This window comes from Budorcas taxicolor, chromosome 8, assembly GCF_023091745.1.
Source record: "Budorcas taxicolor isolate Tak-1 chromosome 8, Takin1.1, whole genome shotgun sequence".
NCBI lineage: Eukaryota > Metazoa > Chordata > Mammalia > Artiodactyla > Bovidae > Budorcas > Budorcas taxicolor.
The window spans coordinates 83689288-83708814 of record NC_068917.1 but is presented as its reverse complement, the minus strand read 5'-3'; the positions used below and the strand labels follow the sequence as shown (position 1 = coordinate 83708814).

Sequence of the window (19527 nt, the reverse complement as noted above, 5' to 3'; positions counted from 1 at the left end):
TGAAGTTGCTCAGTTGTGTCTGACTCTTTGTGACCCCACGGACTGTAGCCTACCAGGCTCCTCCGTCCCTGGGATTCTCCAGGTAGGAATACTGGAGTGGGTTGCCATTTCCTTCTCCAGGAGATCTTCCCAACCCAGGGATCGAACTTGGGTCTCCCGTATTGCTTTGAAACCCCATAGCAGCTTTCAAATACACAGTGTGGTATTGTTAACTGTAGTCACCATGCCGTCTATTACATCCCAAGGACTTATTTGTTTTATAACTGGATGTTTGTACCTTTGACCACCTTCACTCACTTCACCTATCTCCATCCCCTGATTCTGGCAACCACCAATCTGTTCTATGAGTTGGTTTTTTTTTTTTTTTTTGAGTCCACATGTAAATGAGATCATACAGTACTTATCTTTCTCTGACTTATTTCATTTAGCATAACACTGTCAAAATTCATTCATATCATCACAAATTGCAGGATTTCCTTCTTTTTCATGGTTGAATTTTATATATGTATGTATGTATATTTGAAATAGTGGTTTTATTTCCTTCATGTATGTACCCAAAAGTATAATTCCTGGAAATTATATATAGTTCTATTTTTAATTTTCTGAAGAACCACCACACTGGTTTCCATAGTGGTTGTACCAGTTTACATTCCCACGGGCAGTTCACAAGGGTTCCGTTTTCTCCACATCCTCACCAACATGTGTCTTCTCTCATCTTTTTTATTTAGTCCTTCTGTGTGTGAGGTGATCTCTCATTGTGGTTTTGATCTGCCTTTCCCTGATGGTTAGTGGTGTTGGACACCTTTTCATGTACCTGTTGGCCCTTTGTATGTCTTCTTTGGAAAAATGTCTATTTGGTCAGATTGTTTGTATTTTTTGCCATTAAGTTGTGTGAATTCTTTATATATTCTGGATATTCATCCCTTATTCTAGGTATAATCTGCAAACGGTTTTTGCCTTTTCCTTTTTTATGATGGTCTTAATAACGTCTTAAGACCAACTGATTTAAAAATGAAAAGGAATAATGAAGGAAGCTGTGCATGTGTGCAGACAGCAGATATGTTGGAAATCTCTATTTCTTTCCCACAATTTTTCTGTGATTCTGAACCTGTCCTAAAAAAATGAAGTCTGAAATGAAAAAGAGAAGAATATTATTATATATAATATGGGCTATTCACATATGGATTTTGGTGATTTTTGAACACAGAGATTTTGTCTTAAAATTTAAGTAAAACACAGGCTCTGAAGACTAGTCCAAATAACCACAGATTTTCTCTGATTGTATTGCTAAAGCAGGGGGACAATATTGCTTAATGCTCTAGTGAGAGAGCAGGTCTCTTCAGAGCTCTAATTACCAAAAAAACTGCAAAAGAAAAGACACTGTAAATAAAATCAACAGGCAGATGACAATTGAGGAAAATGTTTGCAACCTATAAGGCATTTATATGTTTCATATGTAAAAAATAAATCAACATTGCCTGCATGCTAAGTTGCTTCAGTCATGTCCGACTGTGCTACCCTATGGACTGTAGCCCACCAGGCTCCTCTGTCCGTGGGATTCTCCAGGCAAGAATATTGGAGGTTGCTAAGCCCTCCTTCAGGGATCTTCTTGACCCAGGGATTGAACCCAAGTCTCTTATGTCTCCAGCATTGGCAGGCAGGTTCTTTACCACTAGCGCCACCTGGGAAGCCCAAAATCAACAATAAGAAGATGACTATCTAGATAGAAAAGTAACCAATGACGTGAAACAGGCAACTTACAAAATAAGGAATAAAATGGTCAATTAATATATAAAATTTTACTTTATTAATTATACAAAATGGAAACTTAAGCAAGTATCTTTCTTTTTCCACCCATCAAGTTGACCAAGTTGAAAAAACAGCACTATCTTATTTTTATCAGATTAAATTGAAGTGAATGCTCTTGTCACTGGTACCAGCCTTGTCATGGCGAATGGGCTTGCATAACTCTGTGAAGTTATGAGCCATACTGTGCAGGGCCACTCAGGACAGATGAGTCATAGTGAAGAGTTGTGACAAAATGTGGTCCACTGGAGGAGGCAATGGCAACACTCTCCAGTATTTTTGCCAGGAGAACTCTGTGAACAGCACAAAAAGATAAAAACATATGACACTAAAAGATGAGCCTCCCCCCGCCCCAGGTTGGAAGATGTCTAATATGATACTGGGGAAGAATGAAGGGCAATTACTAACAGGTTCAGAAAGAATGAAGTCGCTGATCAAGGAGGAGATGGCAAGACTGAACATCCGCTTCTTAGTAGATGTTAGTGAACATTACATGTTAGGAATTAGTGAACTAAAATGGATGGGAATGGGTGAATTTAATTCAGGTAATCATTATATTTACTACTGTGAGTAAGAATCCATTAGAAGAAATGGAGTAGCCCTCATAGTCAACAAAAGTGTCTGAAATGCAATACTTTGGAGCAACCTCAAAAATGGCAGAATGATGTTAGTTCGTTTTCAAGGTGAACCATTCAGCATGACAGTAATCTAAGTCTATGCCCCAACCACTGATGGTGAAGAAGCTGAAGTCGACCAGTTCTATGAAGATCTACAACACATTTGAGAACTAGCACCAAAAAAAAGATGTCCTTTACATCATAGGGGATTGTAAAAATAAGGAATGCAAAAGTAGGAAGTCAAGAAATGCCTGGAGTAACAGGCAGGTTTGGTCTTGGAGTACAAAATGAAACAAGGCAAAGGCTAACAGGGTGTTGTCAAGAGAAAGCAATGGTCAGAGCAAATACCCTCTTACAACAGCATAAGAGAGGACTCTACACATGATCACCAGATGGTCAATATTGAAATCAGATTATGTTCTTTGCAGCCAAAGATGGAGAAGCTCTATACAGTCAGTGAAGACAAGACCTGGAGATGACTGTAGCTCAGACCATGAGCTCCTTATTGCAAAATTCAGGCTTAAATTGAAAAAAGTAGCGGAAACCCCTAGGCCGTTCAGTTCAGTTCAGTTCAGTTCAGTCACTCAGTCAAGTCCAGCTGTTTGCAACCTCAGGGACTGCAGCACGCCAGGCCTCCCTGTCTATCACCAACTCCCAGAGCTTACTCAAACTCATGTCCATCTCATCCTCTGTCATCCCCTTCTCCTCCCACCTCCATCTTTCCCAGCGTCTTTTCAAATTACTCAGTTCTTCACATCAGGTGGCCAAAGTATTGGAATTTCAGCTTCAGCATCAGCATCAGTCCTTCCAATGAATATTCAGGACTGACTGATTTCCAAAGAATAGCAAGGAGAGATAAGAAAGGCTTCCTCAGTGATCAATGCAAAGAAATGGAGGAAAACAGTAGAATGAGAAAAACTAGAGATCTCTTCAAGAAAATTAGAGATACCAAGGGAACATTTCATGCAAAGATGGGCTCAATAACGGACAGAAATGGTATGGACCTAACAGAAGCAGAAGATATTAAGAAGAGGTGGCAAGAATACACAGAAGAACTATACAAAAAAGATCTTCACAACCTAGATAATGGTGTGATCACTCATCTAGAGTCAGACATCCTGGAACATGAAGTCAAGTGGGGTAAAGGAACAGGATAAAAACCCACCAAACCAAACAAAAGAGGAAGAGATAAAGAATCTACCTGATAAAGAATTCTGAATAATGATACTGAAAATGATCCAAAACCTTGAAAACAAATTGGAGTTACAGATAAATAGCCTGGAGACAAGGATTGAGAAGATGCAAGGAAGGTTTAACAAGGACTTAGAAGAAATAAAAAAGAGTCAATATATAATGAATAATGCAATAAATGAGATAAAAAAATACTCTGGAGGGAACCAACAGTAGATTAACAGAGGCAGAAGATAGGCTAAATGAGGTAGAAGATAGAATGGTAGAAATAAATGAAACAGAGGGGAAAAAAGAAAAAAGAATTAAAAGAAATGAGGACAATCTCAGCGACCTCTGGGACAATGTCAAATGTCCCAACATTGGAATCATAGGAGTCCCAGAAGAAGAAGACAGAAAGACCATGAGATAATACTTGAGGAGATAATAGTTGAAAACGTCCATAAGTGGGGAAGGAAATAATCATCCAAGTTCAAGAAACCCAGAGAATTCCAAACAGGATAAACCCAAGGTGAAACACCCCAGGACACATATTAATCAAATTAACAAAGATCAAACACAAAGAACAAATATTAAAAGCAGCAAGGGAAAAACAACAAGTAACACACAAGGGGATTTCCATAAGGATAACAGCTGATCTTTCAATAGAAACTCTTCAGGCCAGGAGGGAATGGCAGGACATATTTAAAGTGATGAAGGAAAATAACCTACAGCCCAGATTACTGTACCCAGCAAGGATCTCATTCAAATATGAAGGAGTAATCAAAAGCTTTACAGACAAGCAAAAGCTGGGAGAATTCATCACCACCAAACCAGCTCTCCAACAAATGCTAAAGGATCTTCTTTAGACAGGAAACACAGAAAGGGTGTATAAACTCAAACCCAAAACAATAAAGTAAATGGCAATGGGATCATACTCATTAATAGTTACCTTAGATGTAAACGGGTTGAATGCCCCAACCAAAAGACAAAGACTGGCTGAATGGATACAAAAACAACACCCCTATATATGTTGTTTACAAGAGACCCACCTTGAAACAAGGGACACATACAGACTGAAAGTGAAGGGCTGGAAAAAGATATTCCACACAAATAGAGACCAAAAGAAAGCAGGAGTAGCAATACTCATATCAGATAAAACAGACTTTAAAATAAAGGCTGTGAAAAGAGACAAAGAAGGATACTAGATAATGATCAAAGGATCAACCCAAGAAGAAGATATAACAATTATAAATATATATGCACCCAACATAGGAGCACCGCAATATGGAAGACAAATGCTAACAAGTATGAAAGGGGAAATTAACAATAATAGTGGGAGACTTTAATATCCCACTCACACCTATGGATAGATCAACTAAACAGGAAATTAACAAGGAAACACAAACTTTAAATGATACAATAGAGCAGTTAGACCTAATTGATATCTATAGGACATTTCACCCCAAAACAATGAATTTCACCTTTTTCTCAAGTGCACACGGAACCTTCTCCAGGATAGATCACATCCTGGGCCATAAAGCTAGGCTTGGTAAATTAAAAAAAAAAAAAATTGAAATCATTCCAAGCATCTTTTCTGACCACAATACAGTAAGATTAGATGTCAATTACAGGAGAAAAACTATTAAAAATTCCAACATATTGAGGGTGAACAACATGCTTCTGAATAACCAACAAATCACAGAAGAAATTTAAAACAATTGAAATATGCATAGAAATGAATGACAATGAAAACACAAGAACCCAAAACCTATGGGACACTGTAAAAGCAGTGGTAAGGGGAAGGTTCATAGCAACACAGGCTTACCTCAAGAAACATGAAAAAAGTCAAATAAATAACCTAACTCTACACCTAAAGCAACTAGAAAAGGAAGAAATGAAGAACTCCAGGGTTAGTAGAAGAAAAGAAATCTTAAAAATTGGGGCAGAAATAAATGCAAAAGAAACAAAAGAGACCATTGCAAAAATCAACAAAGCCAAAAGCTGGTTCTTTGAGAAGACAAATAAAATTAACAAACCATTAGCCAGATTCATCAAGAAACAAAGGGAGAAAAATCAAATCAACAAAATTAGAAATGAAAATGGAGAGATCACAACAGACAACACAGAAATACAAAGGATCATAAGAGATTATTATCAGCAACTATATGCAAATAAAATGGGCAGGAAGAAATGGAAAAATTCTTTGAAAAGTACAACTTTCCAAAACTGAACCAGGAAGAAATAGAAAATCTTAACAGACCCATCACAAGTACAGAAATTGAAACTATAATCAGAAATCTTCCAACAAACAAAAGCCCAGGACCAGACAGCTTCACAGCTGAATTCTACCAAAAATTTATAGAAGACCTAACACCTATCCTACTCAAACTCTTCCAGAAAATTGTGGAGGAAGGTAAACTTCCAAACTCACTCTATGAGGCCACCATCACCCTAATACCAAAACTTGACAAAGATGCCACAAAAAAAGAAAACTGATCAGGCCAATATCACTGATGAACATAGATGCAAAAATCCTTAACAAAATTCTAGCAAACAGAATCCAACATCATATTAAAAAGATCATACATCATGACCAAGTGGGCTTTATCCCAGGGATGCAAGGATTCTTCAATATCTGCAAATTAATCAATGTAATACACCACATTAACAAATAGAAAGATAAAAACCATATGATTATCTCAATAGATGCAGAGAAAGCCTTTGACAAAATTCAACATCCATTTATGATAAAAACTCTCCAGAAAGCAGGAATAGAAGGAACATTCCTCAACATAATAAAAGCTATATATGACAAACCCACAGGAAACATTATCGTTAATGGTGAAAAATTGAAACAATTCCCCTAAAGTCAGGAACAAGATAAGGGTGCCCACTCTCACCACTACTATTCAACATAGTTTTGGAAGTTTTGGCCACAACAATCAGAGAAGGAAAAGAAATAAAAGGAATCCAGATTGGAAAAGAAGAAGTAAAACTCTCACTGTTTGCAGATGACGTGATCCTCTACATAGAAAACCCTAAAGACTCCACCAGAAAATTACTAGAGCTAATCAATGAATATAGGAAAGTTGCAGGATATAAAATCAACATGCAGAAATCCCTTGCATTCCTATACACTAACAATGAGAAAACAGAAAGAGAAATTAAGGAAACAATTCCATTCACCATTGCAATGAAAAGAATAAAATACATAGATACATATCTACCTAAAGAAACAAAAGACCTATATATAGAAAACTATAAAACATTGGTAAAAGAAATCAAAGAGGACACTAATAGTTGGAGAAATATACCGTGTTAATGGATCGGAGGAATCAATATAGTGAAAATGAGTGTACTACCAAAGCAATCTATAGATTCAATGCAATCCCTATCAAGCTACCAATGGTATTTTTTGCAGAGCTAGAACAAATAAGTTCACAATTTGTATGGAAATACAAAAACCTCGAATAGCCAAAGCAAGCTTGAAAAAGAAGAATGAAACTGGAGGAATCAACCTGCTTGACTTCAGACTATACTACAAAGCCACTGTCATCAAGACAGTATGGTACTGGCACGAAGACAGAAATATAGATCAATGGAACAAAATAGAAAGCCCATAGATAAATCCAATCACCTACAGACACCTTATCTTTGACAAAGGAGGCAAGAATATACAATGGAGAAAAGACAATCTCTTTAACAAGTGGTGCTGGGAAAACTGGTCAACCACTTATAAAAGAATAAAACTAGAACACTTTCTAACACCATACACAAAAATAAACTCAAAATGGATTAAAGATCTAAACTTAAGACCAGAAACTACAAAACTCCTAGAGGAAAATATAGGCAAAACACTCTCCGATATAAATCACAGAAGGATCCTCTATGACCTACTTCCTAGAATATTGGAAATAAAAGCAAAAATAAACAAATGTGACCTAATTAAAATTAAAATCTTCTGCACAACAAAGGAAATTATAAGCAAGATGAAAAGACAGCTTTCAGAATGGGAAAAAATAATAGCAAATGAAGCAATGGACAAAGAGTTAATCTCAAAAATATACAAGCAACTCTTGCGGCTCAATTCCAGAAATATAAACAACCCAATCAAAAAATGGGCCAAAGAACTAAACAGACATTTCTCCAAAGAAGACATACAGATGGCTAACAAACACATGAAAAGATGCTCAGCATCACTCATTATCACAGAAATGCAAATCAAAACCACAATGAGGTACCATTTCACACCAGTCAGAATGACTTGTATCCAAAAGTCTACAAGCAATAAATGCTGGAGAGGGTGTGGAGAAAAGAGAACCCTCTTTCACTGTTGTGGGGAATGCAAACTAGTACAGCCACTATGAAGAACAGTGTGGAGATTCCTTTAAAAACTGGAAATAGAACTGCCATATGACCCAGCAATCGCACTGCTGGGCATACACACTGAGGAAACCAGAATTGAAAGAGACATGTGTACCCCAATGTTCATCGCAGCACTGTTTATAATAGCCAGGACATGGAAGCAACCTAAATGTCCATCAGCAGATGAATGGATAAGAAAGCTGTGGTACATATACACAATGAAGTATTACTCAGCCATTAAAAAGGATACATTTGGATCAGTTCTAATGAGGTGGATGAAACTGGAGCTTATTATACATAGTGAAGTAAGCCAGAAAGAAAAACACCAATACAGTATACTAATGCATATATATGGAATTTAGAAAGATGGTAACGATAACACTGTATGTGAGACAGGAAAAGAGATACAGATGTATAGAACAGTCTTTTGGACTTTGTGGGAGAGGGCGAGGGTGGGATGATATGGGAGAATGGCATTGAAACATGTAAATTATAACATGTGAAACAAATCGTCAGTCCAGGTTCAATGCATGATACAGGGTGCTCGGGGCTGGTGCACTGGATGACCCAGAGGGATGAGATGTGGATGGAGGTGGGAGGGGGATTCAGGATGGGGAACACATGTACACCTGTGGTGGATTCATGTTGATGTATGGCAAAACCAATACAATATTGTAAAGTAAAATAAATGAATGAATAAATAAAACTGAGATAAAAAAATGAAGTCAAGTGGGCCTTAGGAAGTATCACCACAAACAAAGCTAGTTGAGGTGATGGAATTCCAGTTGAGCTATTTCACATCCTAAAAGATGATGCTGTGAAAGTGCTGCACTCAATATGCCAGCAAATTTGGAAAACTCAGCAGTGGCCACAGGACTGGAAAAGGTCAGTTTTCATTCCAATCCCAAAGAAAGCCAAGGCCAAAGAATGCTCAAACTACCACACAATTGCACTCATCTCACATGCTAGTAAAGTAATGCTCAAAATTCTCCAAGCCAGGCTTCAGCAATACATGAAGCATGTACTTCCAGATGTTCCAGCTGGTTTTAGAAAAGGCAGAGGAACCAGAGATCAAATTGTCAAAATCTGCTGGATCATAGAAAAAGCAAGAGAGTTCCAGAAAAACATCGATTTCTGCTTTATTGACTATGCCAAAGCCTTTGATTGTGTGGGTCACAATGAACTGTGGAAAATTCTGAAAGAGATGGGAATACCAGACCACCTGACCTGTCTCTTGAGAAAGCTGTATGCAGGTTAGGAAGCACCAGTTAGAACTGGACATGGAACAACAGACTGGTTCCAAATAGGAAAAGGAGTACGTCAAGGCTGTATATTGTCACCCTGCTTACTTAACTTATATGCAGAATACATCATGAGAAACGCTGGGCTGGAGGAAGCGCAAGCTGGAATCAAGATTGCCGGGAGAAATATCAATAACCTGAGATATGCAGATGACACCACCCTTCTGGCAGAAAGTGAAGAAGAACTAAAGAGCCTCTTGATGACTGTGAAAGTGGAGAGTGAACAAGTTGGCTAAAACTCAACATTCAGAAAACGAAGATCATGGCATCCGGTCCCATCACTTCATGGGAAATAGATGGGGAAACAGTGGAAACACTGTCAGACTTCATTTTTGGGGGCTACAAAATCACTGCAGATGATGAATGTAGCCATGAAATTAAAAGATGCTTGCTCTTTGGAAGGAAAGTTTTGACCAACCTAGACAGCATATTAAAAAGCAAAGACATTACTTTGTCAACGAAAGTCCATCTAATCAAGGCTATGATTTTTCCATTACTCATGTATGGATGTGAGAGTTGGACTATAAAGAAAGCTGAGTGCTGAAGAATCGATACTTTTGAACTGTGCTTTTGGAGAAGACTCTTGAGAGTCCCTTGGACTCTAAGGAGATTCCTCCTAAAGGAAATCAGTCGTGGGTGTTCATTGGAAGGACTGATGTTCAACCTGAAACTCCAATATTTTGGCCACCTGATGCGAAGAGCTGATTCGTTGGAAAACACCCTGATGTTGGGAAAGATGGAAGGCAGGAGGAGAAGAGGACGACAGAGGATAAGGTGGTTAGATGGCATCACCGACTTAATGTACATGAGTCTGAGTAAACTCTGGGAGTTGGAGATGGCCACGGAGGCCTGGCGTTCTGTGTTTCATGGGGTTGCAGGGAGTCAGACACGACAAGCAGCTGAACTGAACTGAACTGAACTGATCTCCTTTAGGATGGACTGGTTGAATCTCCTTGCAGTTCAAGGGACTCTCAAGAGTCTTCTACAACACCACAGTTAAAAAACATCAATTCTTCTGTGCTCAGCTCACTTTATATTCCAACTCTCACATCGATACATGACTACTGGAAAAACCATAGCTTTGACTAGATGGACATTTTTTGGCAAAATAATGTCTCTGCTTTTTAATATGCTGTCTAGTTTGGTCATAGTTTTTCTTGCAACGAGCAAGCATCTTTTAATTTCATGGCTGCAGTCACCATCTGCAGTGATTTTGGAGCCCCAATCAATAAACTCTGCCACTGTTTCCACTGTTTCCCCATCTATTTCCCATGAAATGATGGAACTGGATGCCATGATCTTAGTTTTCTGAATGTTGAGCTTTAAGCCAACTTGTTCACTCTCCTCTTTCACTGTCATCAAGAGACTCTTTAGTTCTTCCTTACTTTCTGCCATAAGGGTGGTGTCATCTGCATATCTGAGGTTATTGATATTTCTCCTGGCAATCTTGATTCCAGCTTGTGCTTCATCCAGTCCAGCATTTCTCATGATGTACTCTGCCTATAATTTAAATAAGCAGGGTGACAATATACAGCATTGATGCACTCTTTTCTGATTTGGAACCCATCTGCCATTCAGGTATGACCTAAATCTGATCCCATATGATTATACAGTGGAGGTGACCAACAGATTAAAGGTATTAGATCTGGTAGACAGAGTGCCTGAAGAACTATGGATGGAGATTTGTAACACTGTATAGGAGGCTGTGACCAAAACCATCCCAAAGGAAAAAAAATGCAACAAGGCGAAGTGGTTGTCTGAGGCAGCTGTAACTGAGGAAAAGAGAGAAGCAAAAGGCAAGGGAGAAAGAGAAAGATATACCCAACTGAATTCAAAGTTCATAGAAAGCAAGAGAGATAAAAAGGCCTTGTTAAATGAACAATACAAAGAGAAGGAGGAAAATGATAGAATGGGAAAAACTAGAAATTTCTTAAAAAAAAAACCTGGAGATATTAAGAAAACATTTCATGCAAGGATAGGCATGATAAAGCACAGAAAAGATAAGGAGCTAACAGAAGCAGAAGAGATTAAGAAGAGTTGGCCAGAGTACATAGAACTATATAAAAAAGGCCTTAATGACTCAGATAACCACAGTAGTGTGGTCACCCACCTAGAGCCAGACATCCTGGAGCGTGAAGTCAAGTGGGCCTAAGGAAGCATTACTATGAACAAACCTAGTGGAGGTGATAGAATTCCAGCTGAGCTATTTAAAACCCTAAATGATGATGCTATTAAACTACGGCACTCAATATATCAGCAAATTTGGAAGACTCAGCAGTTGCCACAGGACTGCTGGTCAGTTTTCATCCCAATTCCAAAGAAGGATAATGGCAAAAAATGTTCAAACTACTATACAATCACACTCATTTGACATGCTAGCAAGATAATGCTCAAAATCCTTCAAGCTAGGCTTCAACAGTATGTGAACCAAGAACTTCCACATGTACAAGTTGGATTTAGAAAAGGCAGAGTAATTAGAGGTGAAATTGCCAACACTTTTTGGATCATGGAGAAAGCAATGGAGTACCAGAAAAATGTTACTTCTGCTTCATTGACTATGCTGAAGCTTTTGACTGTGTGAATCACAATAAACTGTGGGAAATTCTTTAAGAGATAGGAGTACCAGACCAACTTATCTGTCTCCTGAGAAACCTGTATGTGGGTTAAAAAAAGTAACAGTTAGAACTGGAAGTGGAACAACTGACTGTTTCCAAATTGGGAAAGGAGTATGACAAGGCTGTATATTGTCACCCTGCTTATTTAACTTATATGCAGAGTACATCATGCAAAATGCCAGGCTGGATGAATCACAAGCTGGAATCAAGATTGCCAGGAGAAACAGCAACAACCTCAGATATTCAGATGATATCATTCATTGAAGAAAGTGAAGAGAAAGTAGAGAGCCTCTTGATAAAGGTGAAAGAAGAGAGTGAAAAAGCTGGCTTGAAAATCAACATTCAAAAAACTAAGATCTTGACATTCAATACCATCACTTCATGCAAGTAGAAGGCGGAAAAGTGGAAGCAGTGGCAGATTTTATTTTCTTGGGCTCCAAAATCACTGCAGATGGTGACTGCAGCCATGAAATTAAAAGACACTTGCTCCTTGGAAGGAAAGCTATGACAAACCTAAACAGTGTATTAAAAAGCACAGACATCACTTTGCCAACAAAGGTCCATATAGTCAAGGCTATGATTTTTCCAGTAGTCAGGTATGGATGTGAGAGTTGGACCCTAAAGATGTTGAGTGCTGAATAATTGATGCTTTTGCATCGAGGTGCTGAAAGAGACTCTTGAGAGTTCCTTGGACTACAAGGAGATCAAATCAGTCAATTCTAAAGGAAATCAACCCTGAATATTCATTGGGAGGACTAATGTTGAAGCTGAAGCTCCAATACTTTGGCCACCTGATAGTAAGAGCAGACTCATTAGAAAAGACCCTGATGATTGAGAAAAATTGAAGGCAAAAGGAGAAGAGGGTGGCAAGGGATGAGATGGTTAGAAAGCATCACAGACTCAATGGACATGAATATAAGCAAAATCAGGGAGATAGAGGAGGATGGAGGGGCCTGGCATGCTGCAGGCCATGGAGTCTCAAAGAGTGGGATACTACTTAGTGACTGACCACCACTAACAACAAACCATAAGTTTATTTTTCATGTCTGCAACTCTATTTCTGCTTATATGTGGAATCTCCAAAAAAAAAAAAAGAGTGGGCTTCCCTGGTGGCTCAGATGGTAAAGAATCTGCCTGCAATTCAGGAGACCTGGGTTCAATCACTGGGTCAGGAATTTGCCCTGGAGAAGGAAATGGCTATCCACTCCAGTATTCTTGCCTGGGAAATCCCATGGACAGAGAGGCCTGGCAGGCTACCACCCATGGGGTCGCAATGATTCAGACATGACTGAGTGACTAACACACACATAAAAAAAAAAAGAGTACAAATAAATTTATTTACGAAGTAGTGGCTTCTCTTGTTGTGCAGAGAGTAGGTGTCTAGACGAGTGGGCTCAGTAGTTGCAGCACTGAGCTGTGGAACACGGGCCCAGTGGTTGTGGCACATGGCCTTAGTTCTTCCGAGGCATGTGGGATCTTTTTGGAACAGGGATCAAACTGGTGTCCTCTGCATTGACAGGCAGATTTGCATTTACACCACCAGGGAAGTCCTAAAATTTTATCTTTAATTGTTTTTTTTGCCCCACCACACAACTTGTGTAATCTTAGTTTCCTGACCAGAGATTGAACCTGGGCTGTTACAGTGAAAGCCTGGAATCCTAACCACTGAGCCACCAGGGAACTCCCTAAATGTAAAACTTTAAAAAAATTATAGTAAAACATAAGATAAAAATCTCTAGGAATTAGGGTTTAAGTTCTTAGACCTAATTCCAAAATTATGATCCATAAAATTTTTAAAAATAATAGTTGGATTTCATTAAAATTAAAAACTTTTGCTCTGCAAAGAGCTCTGTTAAGGGGATGAGTATAAAAACTATAGAGAATATTTGTAAACCACATACCTGACAAAGGACTCATACCTAGAATATAAAAGAACTTTCAAAACTCAACTGTAAAAATGCCAAACATTTTTTGTGTTCTGATTCACTTAGACCATGGAATATGAAGAGACATGTCACAGAACAGGTAAGATAAGTTTTTTGGCAAATAAGCACATGAAAAACATCCAACATCACGTCATTAGGAAAATGCAAATTAAGTGCTGTATCTTTATGTGGTGGTGTGTACATAATCTACTCATGTTAAAATGCTGTAGAGCTATACATGCACTTAATACCAATGTCAGGTCCTGGTTTTAGTATTGTACTATCATAAAATATGTAAAATGTAACTATTTGGGGAAATTGGGTGAAAGGTACACAAGATCTCTCTGTATTACCTGTGCAACTTCCTGTGGATATATAATTATTTTTAAGTAAAAACTTAAAAGAAATTTTAAAAAAATTTATTTTATGTTTGGTTGTGCTGGGTCTTTATTGTTGCGTGAAGGCTTTGTCTAGTTGCTGCAAGAGGGAGCTGCTCTCTAGTTGCAGTGTGCAGGCTTCTTGTTGTTGTGGCTTCTCGTGTTGCAGCGCACGGGGTCTAGGGTACGCAGGCTTCAGTAGCTGTGGCTTGCCGGCTCTAAAATGTGGGCTCAGTAGTTGTGATGTATGGTTTTATTTGCCTGCTGGCATGTGGAATCTCCCTGTGCAACCTGTGTCCCCAGGATTGGCAGGCAGACTCTTAACCACTGGATCACCAGGGAGTCCAAAAATGTTTTTTAAATTTAGGAAAAACCTAAACTTTAAGTGACAGAGAATGATTAAATTTGGGGTGTCCATACAATAGACTATTCAGAATACTGGTGAAAAAGTATATATGAGTGTGAATAAATTTGCATATGTATATGTGTGTATATGTGTGTATGATGGAGAAGGCAATGGCACCCCACTCCAGTACTCTTGCCTGGAAAATCCCATGGTGGAGGAGCCTGGTAGGCTGCAGTCCATGGGGTCGTGAAGAGTCAGACACGACTGAAGCGACTTAGCAGCAGCATGTGTGTATGACCTAAATGCAACAACCATGGGCCAGATTGCACTAGGAGGTAGGAAAGCAGATGTAAACAAGACAGTCAAACTGCCAGCATGGAGCTAACAGTCTATTTAGGAAGCCAGACAGCAATCATGCTAATGAGTTATGTTGGGAGTGTCAGAGGAAAAGCATTGAGTACCCAGAAGACCAAACGTTGAAGTCCGGGAAGGCTTCCATGGGGAAGCTGATGCTTTACCTGAAACTTGAAGGCTGACTATGAGTTCCTCAGGCAAAGGGTATGGGAGAAAGAAGAGAGCCATTCTGACTAGAAACAAATGCACAGGCAGAGTCCCGGAGTTCACATGCAGGATGGAGTGTCCAAGAAGAGAAAATAAGCTTGGTGTTGCTGTAGCACAGGGCCTGGGTTTAGAGGGGCAGAGGATGGTGTTTGACAAGGCTGGTCAGCCAGCAGGGGCCAGGTCTTGGAAGACCTGGTAAAAGGAGTTAGGAATATTGGACGCCAAGGCAGTGGGAAGTCAGTGAAATGTTTCTAGAAGAGAAGGGCCATAGGTGAGGGCAGGGTGAGGATGAAGTCAGGAGACCAGGCAGAAGGTGATGGTTTGTTCAGACCAAGTAGTGGTGGGGGTGGATAGAGAGGAAGGCATGGTCCTGCAGAGACAGCTAGCAGGACTGACTGGACTGAATGATTGAAAGGCTATAGATGAGGGCGAGGAGGATGGTCAGGAGATGGTGGGGAGGGTGACACTCAAGTTGCTCCAGGAACCATTTGTCAAGATGGGCAGCAGTAGGAGAAGATCAGGAATTTGGGGGGGAGTGGGTGAGAAGGGGCAGAGAAGTCGATCTCAGACATGTTAAGATTGAAGCGTCTATGGAATACCTGAGCAGGAATGTCTGGTGGGCAGGTGGCTCCAAGGCTGGGCTCTCAGGGGAGATGGAGCGGTAGGTCTGGGAGACAGCATCTGTGTGGGGCTTAGAATTTTGGCTGCAGGTGAAATGGCCAAGAAGTGTGTAGAATATAAAGAGAAAAGAGCTTTATTAGTTAGGATTCTGTTATAAATGTCAGGGATGAGTCAGGAGACCCCAAAGCTTCAGAGAGGGACTGGACCAGAGAAGGTCAGGCCAGGAGAGTTTTTTCCCTTGAAGTCTCTCATCTCACCTTCCCAGTTTTCTCTTGTTCTCTAGCCAGTGATGGAGGAAAGATGGTCACCCAATAACTTCTATGTGGATATTCACCAGAATGCTGTAGTCCCAAACAGATTTATGGAGCAGAGTGGGCCAGTTGGAGTCACCACATTCCACAAGGTGGCAATGAAGAAAGTTCTTTAGATGTTCTGGCTGGATATTCTGAGTGCGGGGAAGAACCAGGAGGAGCACTGACATTTAAAAGGTCAAAAGAACGGGCGTTGGCAAAAGCAAATGAGAGGCACATGGAGAGTCTTAGAAAGAAATTCAGAAAAGAGGGAAGTGGGCAGAAGCTCAGGAGAGACACATCTCATGAATGAGATAGCAGTCACTGGATCCATTGCTGCCAAGAGGCAGAGTAAGAGGAAGACTGGAAAATGTATGCCCAATTTAGTGGCAGCCTGCAGTGAGGACAGGAGAAGGGAGATAACCAGTGTAGACAGATGTTTTCCATTCCAGAACCTAGATGAAGACAGAGATGGGGCAATAGCTGGAGGGAAGCCTTGGGTCTAGAAAGTATTGTTTAAATTTTTCTAAGGCCAGTGAACTAAAGAGCCTCTTGATGAAAATGAAAGAGGAGAGTGAAAAAGTTGGCTTAAAACTCCACATTCAGAAAACTAAGATCATGGCATCCAGTCCCATCACTTTAGGGCAAATAGATGGGGAAACAATGGAAACAGTGAGAGATTTTATTTGGGGGGGCTCCAAAATCATTGCAGATGCTGACTACAGCCATGAAATTAAAAGATGCTTGTTCATCGCAAGAAAAACTATGAGCAACCTAGACAGAGTATTAAAAAGCAGAGACGTTACTTTGCCAACAAAGGTCCATCTAGTCAAAGCTATGGTTTTTCCAGTAGTCATGTGTGGATATGAGAGTTGGAATATAAAACAAGCTGAGCACCAAAGAATTGATGCTTTTGAACTGTGGTGTTGGAGAAGACTCTTGAGAGTCCCTTGGACTGCAGGGAGATCCAACCACTCCATCCTAAAGGAGATCAGTCCTGAATATTCATTGGAAGGACTGATGCTGAAGCTGTACTCTAATACTTTGGCCACCTGATGTGAAGAACTGACTCATTTGAAAAGACCCTGAAGCTGGGAAAGATTGAGGGCAGAAGGAGAAGGGGACGACAGAGGATGAGATGGTTGGATGGCACCACCGACCCATGGACATGAGTTTAAGCAAGCTCTGGGAGTTGTTGATGGACAGGGAGGCCTGGTATGCTGCAGTCCATGGTGTCACGAAGAGTTGGACATGACTGAGAGACTGAACTGAACTGAAGGCCAGTGAGGTCTATTTGTAATTCAAAGCCAGAGAAGCCAAAGAGGGAGGGGTGGTTCCTTTCAAGCCCCAGTGCAGAGTCTAGAGGACCAAGGACAAGGTGTGATGCCAAGCAGAGGCTGCAGGATCACAGCTCTGAGAAAGAATAGGCTCTAGTTTGGGAGAAATCAGAAAACAGAACTCTGGTTTCATACACAGAAAATGTAATCCTTCTGATGACTAAAATGAAGATATTTCATAAACTTCAATGGGGAAAACTAAAGATTTTAATAAAAAATCCAATTCTGCCTTTGACTTCCACTTTGCTGAAAGTTCTTAAGAGATCATGCTGTACAGCAGTAGCTCCCACACTTTAGTGTCACAGGTTGATTCTGGTGGCCCAGGGTTTCTATTTCTGTAGGCCTGAGGTGAGGTTCAAGAATTTGCATTTCCAAGATCCCAGGTGATAATGCTGCTGCTTGGCCACATTGAGAATCATTTCTCTAGATCCTGGTTCTCAGAATCTGTATGTGGCCTGGGAATCTGGAAATAAAGCGAATTTATAGAGTACATGTGCAAGTTGGATGAAAATGTATCTAGCTGCAAGAAAAAAAAAGGGTTAGAAAGAATGCAAGATTGTTAAAGTAAGGAAAAATATTAAAGGGAATATACTGTTTTAATTTTTAGTGGTTCTTGTAGTCCTGAGAAAATATGAAAATAACAAAAATATTAAAAGGAATGTGGCATCTTTAAAAAGAAGGATAAAATTTGGTGTAAAAATAAAGGCCTTAAGGGAATCCCTGATCATCCAGTGGTTAGGACTCTGTGCTTTCACTGCCAAGCATGGGGGTTCAATCCCTGAGAGGGGAACTAAGATCTCAGAAGCTGCACAGCATGGCCAAAAAAAGAAAAGTCATTGTGATTTTACTAGCAGACAGCAAACTTGGTCCCATATTCCAAGTGCTGTTGAAAAGAACGCTGGCTTCCCACTAAGAGACTTAGGTCAAGCCCCAGCTTTATCACTGTCTGGTTTCAAGATGCTGTGTACCTTTCTGACCTCCGTCTCTTCTCTTTCAGAAGAAGAGAAAAATTCTCCTTGAAAAACAAAAGTTCTCTTTCAAAAAAATTTTATAGAGCCTCTTCATTGTTTCATAAAACATAATGAGAAAGTGCTGTGCCATAGGGAAGCAAAATTTTCCACCCCAGAAATTGTCTCCATGGCATGAAAATTCATTTAGGCTGATTATTTTTAAGGCCTGAAAGACTCAGGAAGAACCTTTAATCTACACCCCAGTTGCCTAAAACAATGTGGATAGTAAGATCTTGTTTCTGGAAGGGAGCTATTACTATCAATATCATAGTATGAAACTAGGCTTGTAGACTGGGAGGAACTTAGCAGAATCTGTTTGTTAGAATTGCACTCTGTATCCGATTGTCTCCTCAGGGTCCAGGGAACATTTGTTTACCAAACATTTGCTTCTCCATCTCCGTGTGCCTTCCTCACCTCTGAAGTCCCAAGCCACTACCTCCAACATCCTCTTTGGTCTTTAACTGATGATGAGGGCTTTAGACATTTTGGCGAGTTACAGTTTTCCTGGGTCTCTCCCATGTCTACATATTACTAAACCTTTTTTTTCCCTGTTAATTTTTCTCATATCAATATAATTCTTAGAAAAGCCTGAAGAACTTAAAAGGGTAGAGGAAAATTTCTTTCTCCCTGACAGTACTTTGAAAGATATAAAATCTCATATAATTACAACCTATTTTTTTACCTTGAAATTTTTTTTAAGAAGCTTCCTGATGGTTCAGTAGTTAGGGCTCCATGATTTCACTCCTGGGGGCCCAGGTTAAAATCCCTGGTTGGGGAACTAAGATCCTACAAGCCACATGGCATGGCCCCCCCCCCCCCCCACCACCACCCCCACCACCAAATTTTTTTTTTTCAGGAGTTAATTATCATAATGGACATGTTTCCAATGTGTGTGTAATATTCAAGCTCACTATCATTCTCTTTCCTATGAACATAATCACCAAGTCTGTCTTTCTAACTTTAAATGTGTTATCTTTCACCTCCATCAGTTTCCAGTTCTCTGGAATTTTCTACTCCTGAAGAAATCTCTATGTAGTATTTCTGGATCTGTCTTTTTGTTGCAGGAAGGGAGATCCCTTCGGGGCTCAAGAGTGGGTTCTTGTCTAACACTCGGAAGTGAATTGTCCAAGGAGACACACGTGCTGACAGAGCAAGAGACTTTACTGGGAAGGGATGCCCCGGTTAT

The 19527-nt window shown here is 39.9% G+C and overlaps 1 protein-coding gene across 1 annotated transcript in view; it reads left to right on the top strand.

The window, feature by feature from the left end:
* Window positions 1-19527, top strand: part of FBP2 (fructose-bisphosphatase 2) — a 50889-nt gene that overhangs the window by 8385 nt on the left and 22977 nt on the right. The gene's annotated exons all lie outside the window — the stretch shown is intronic.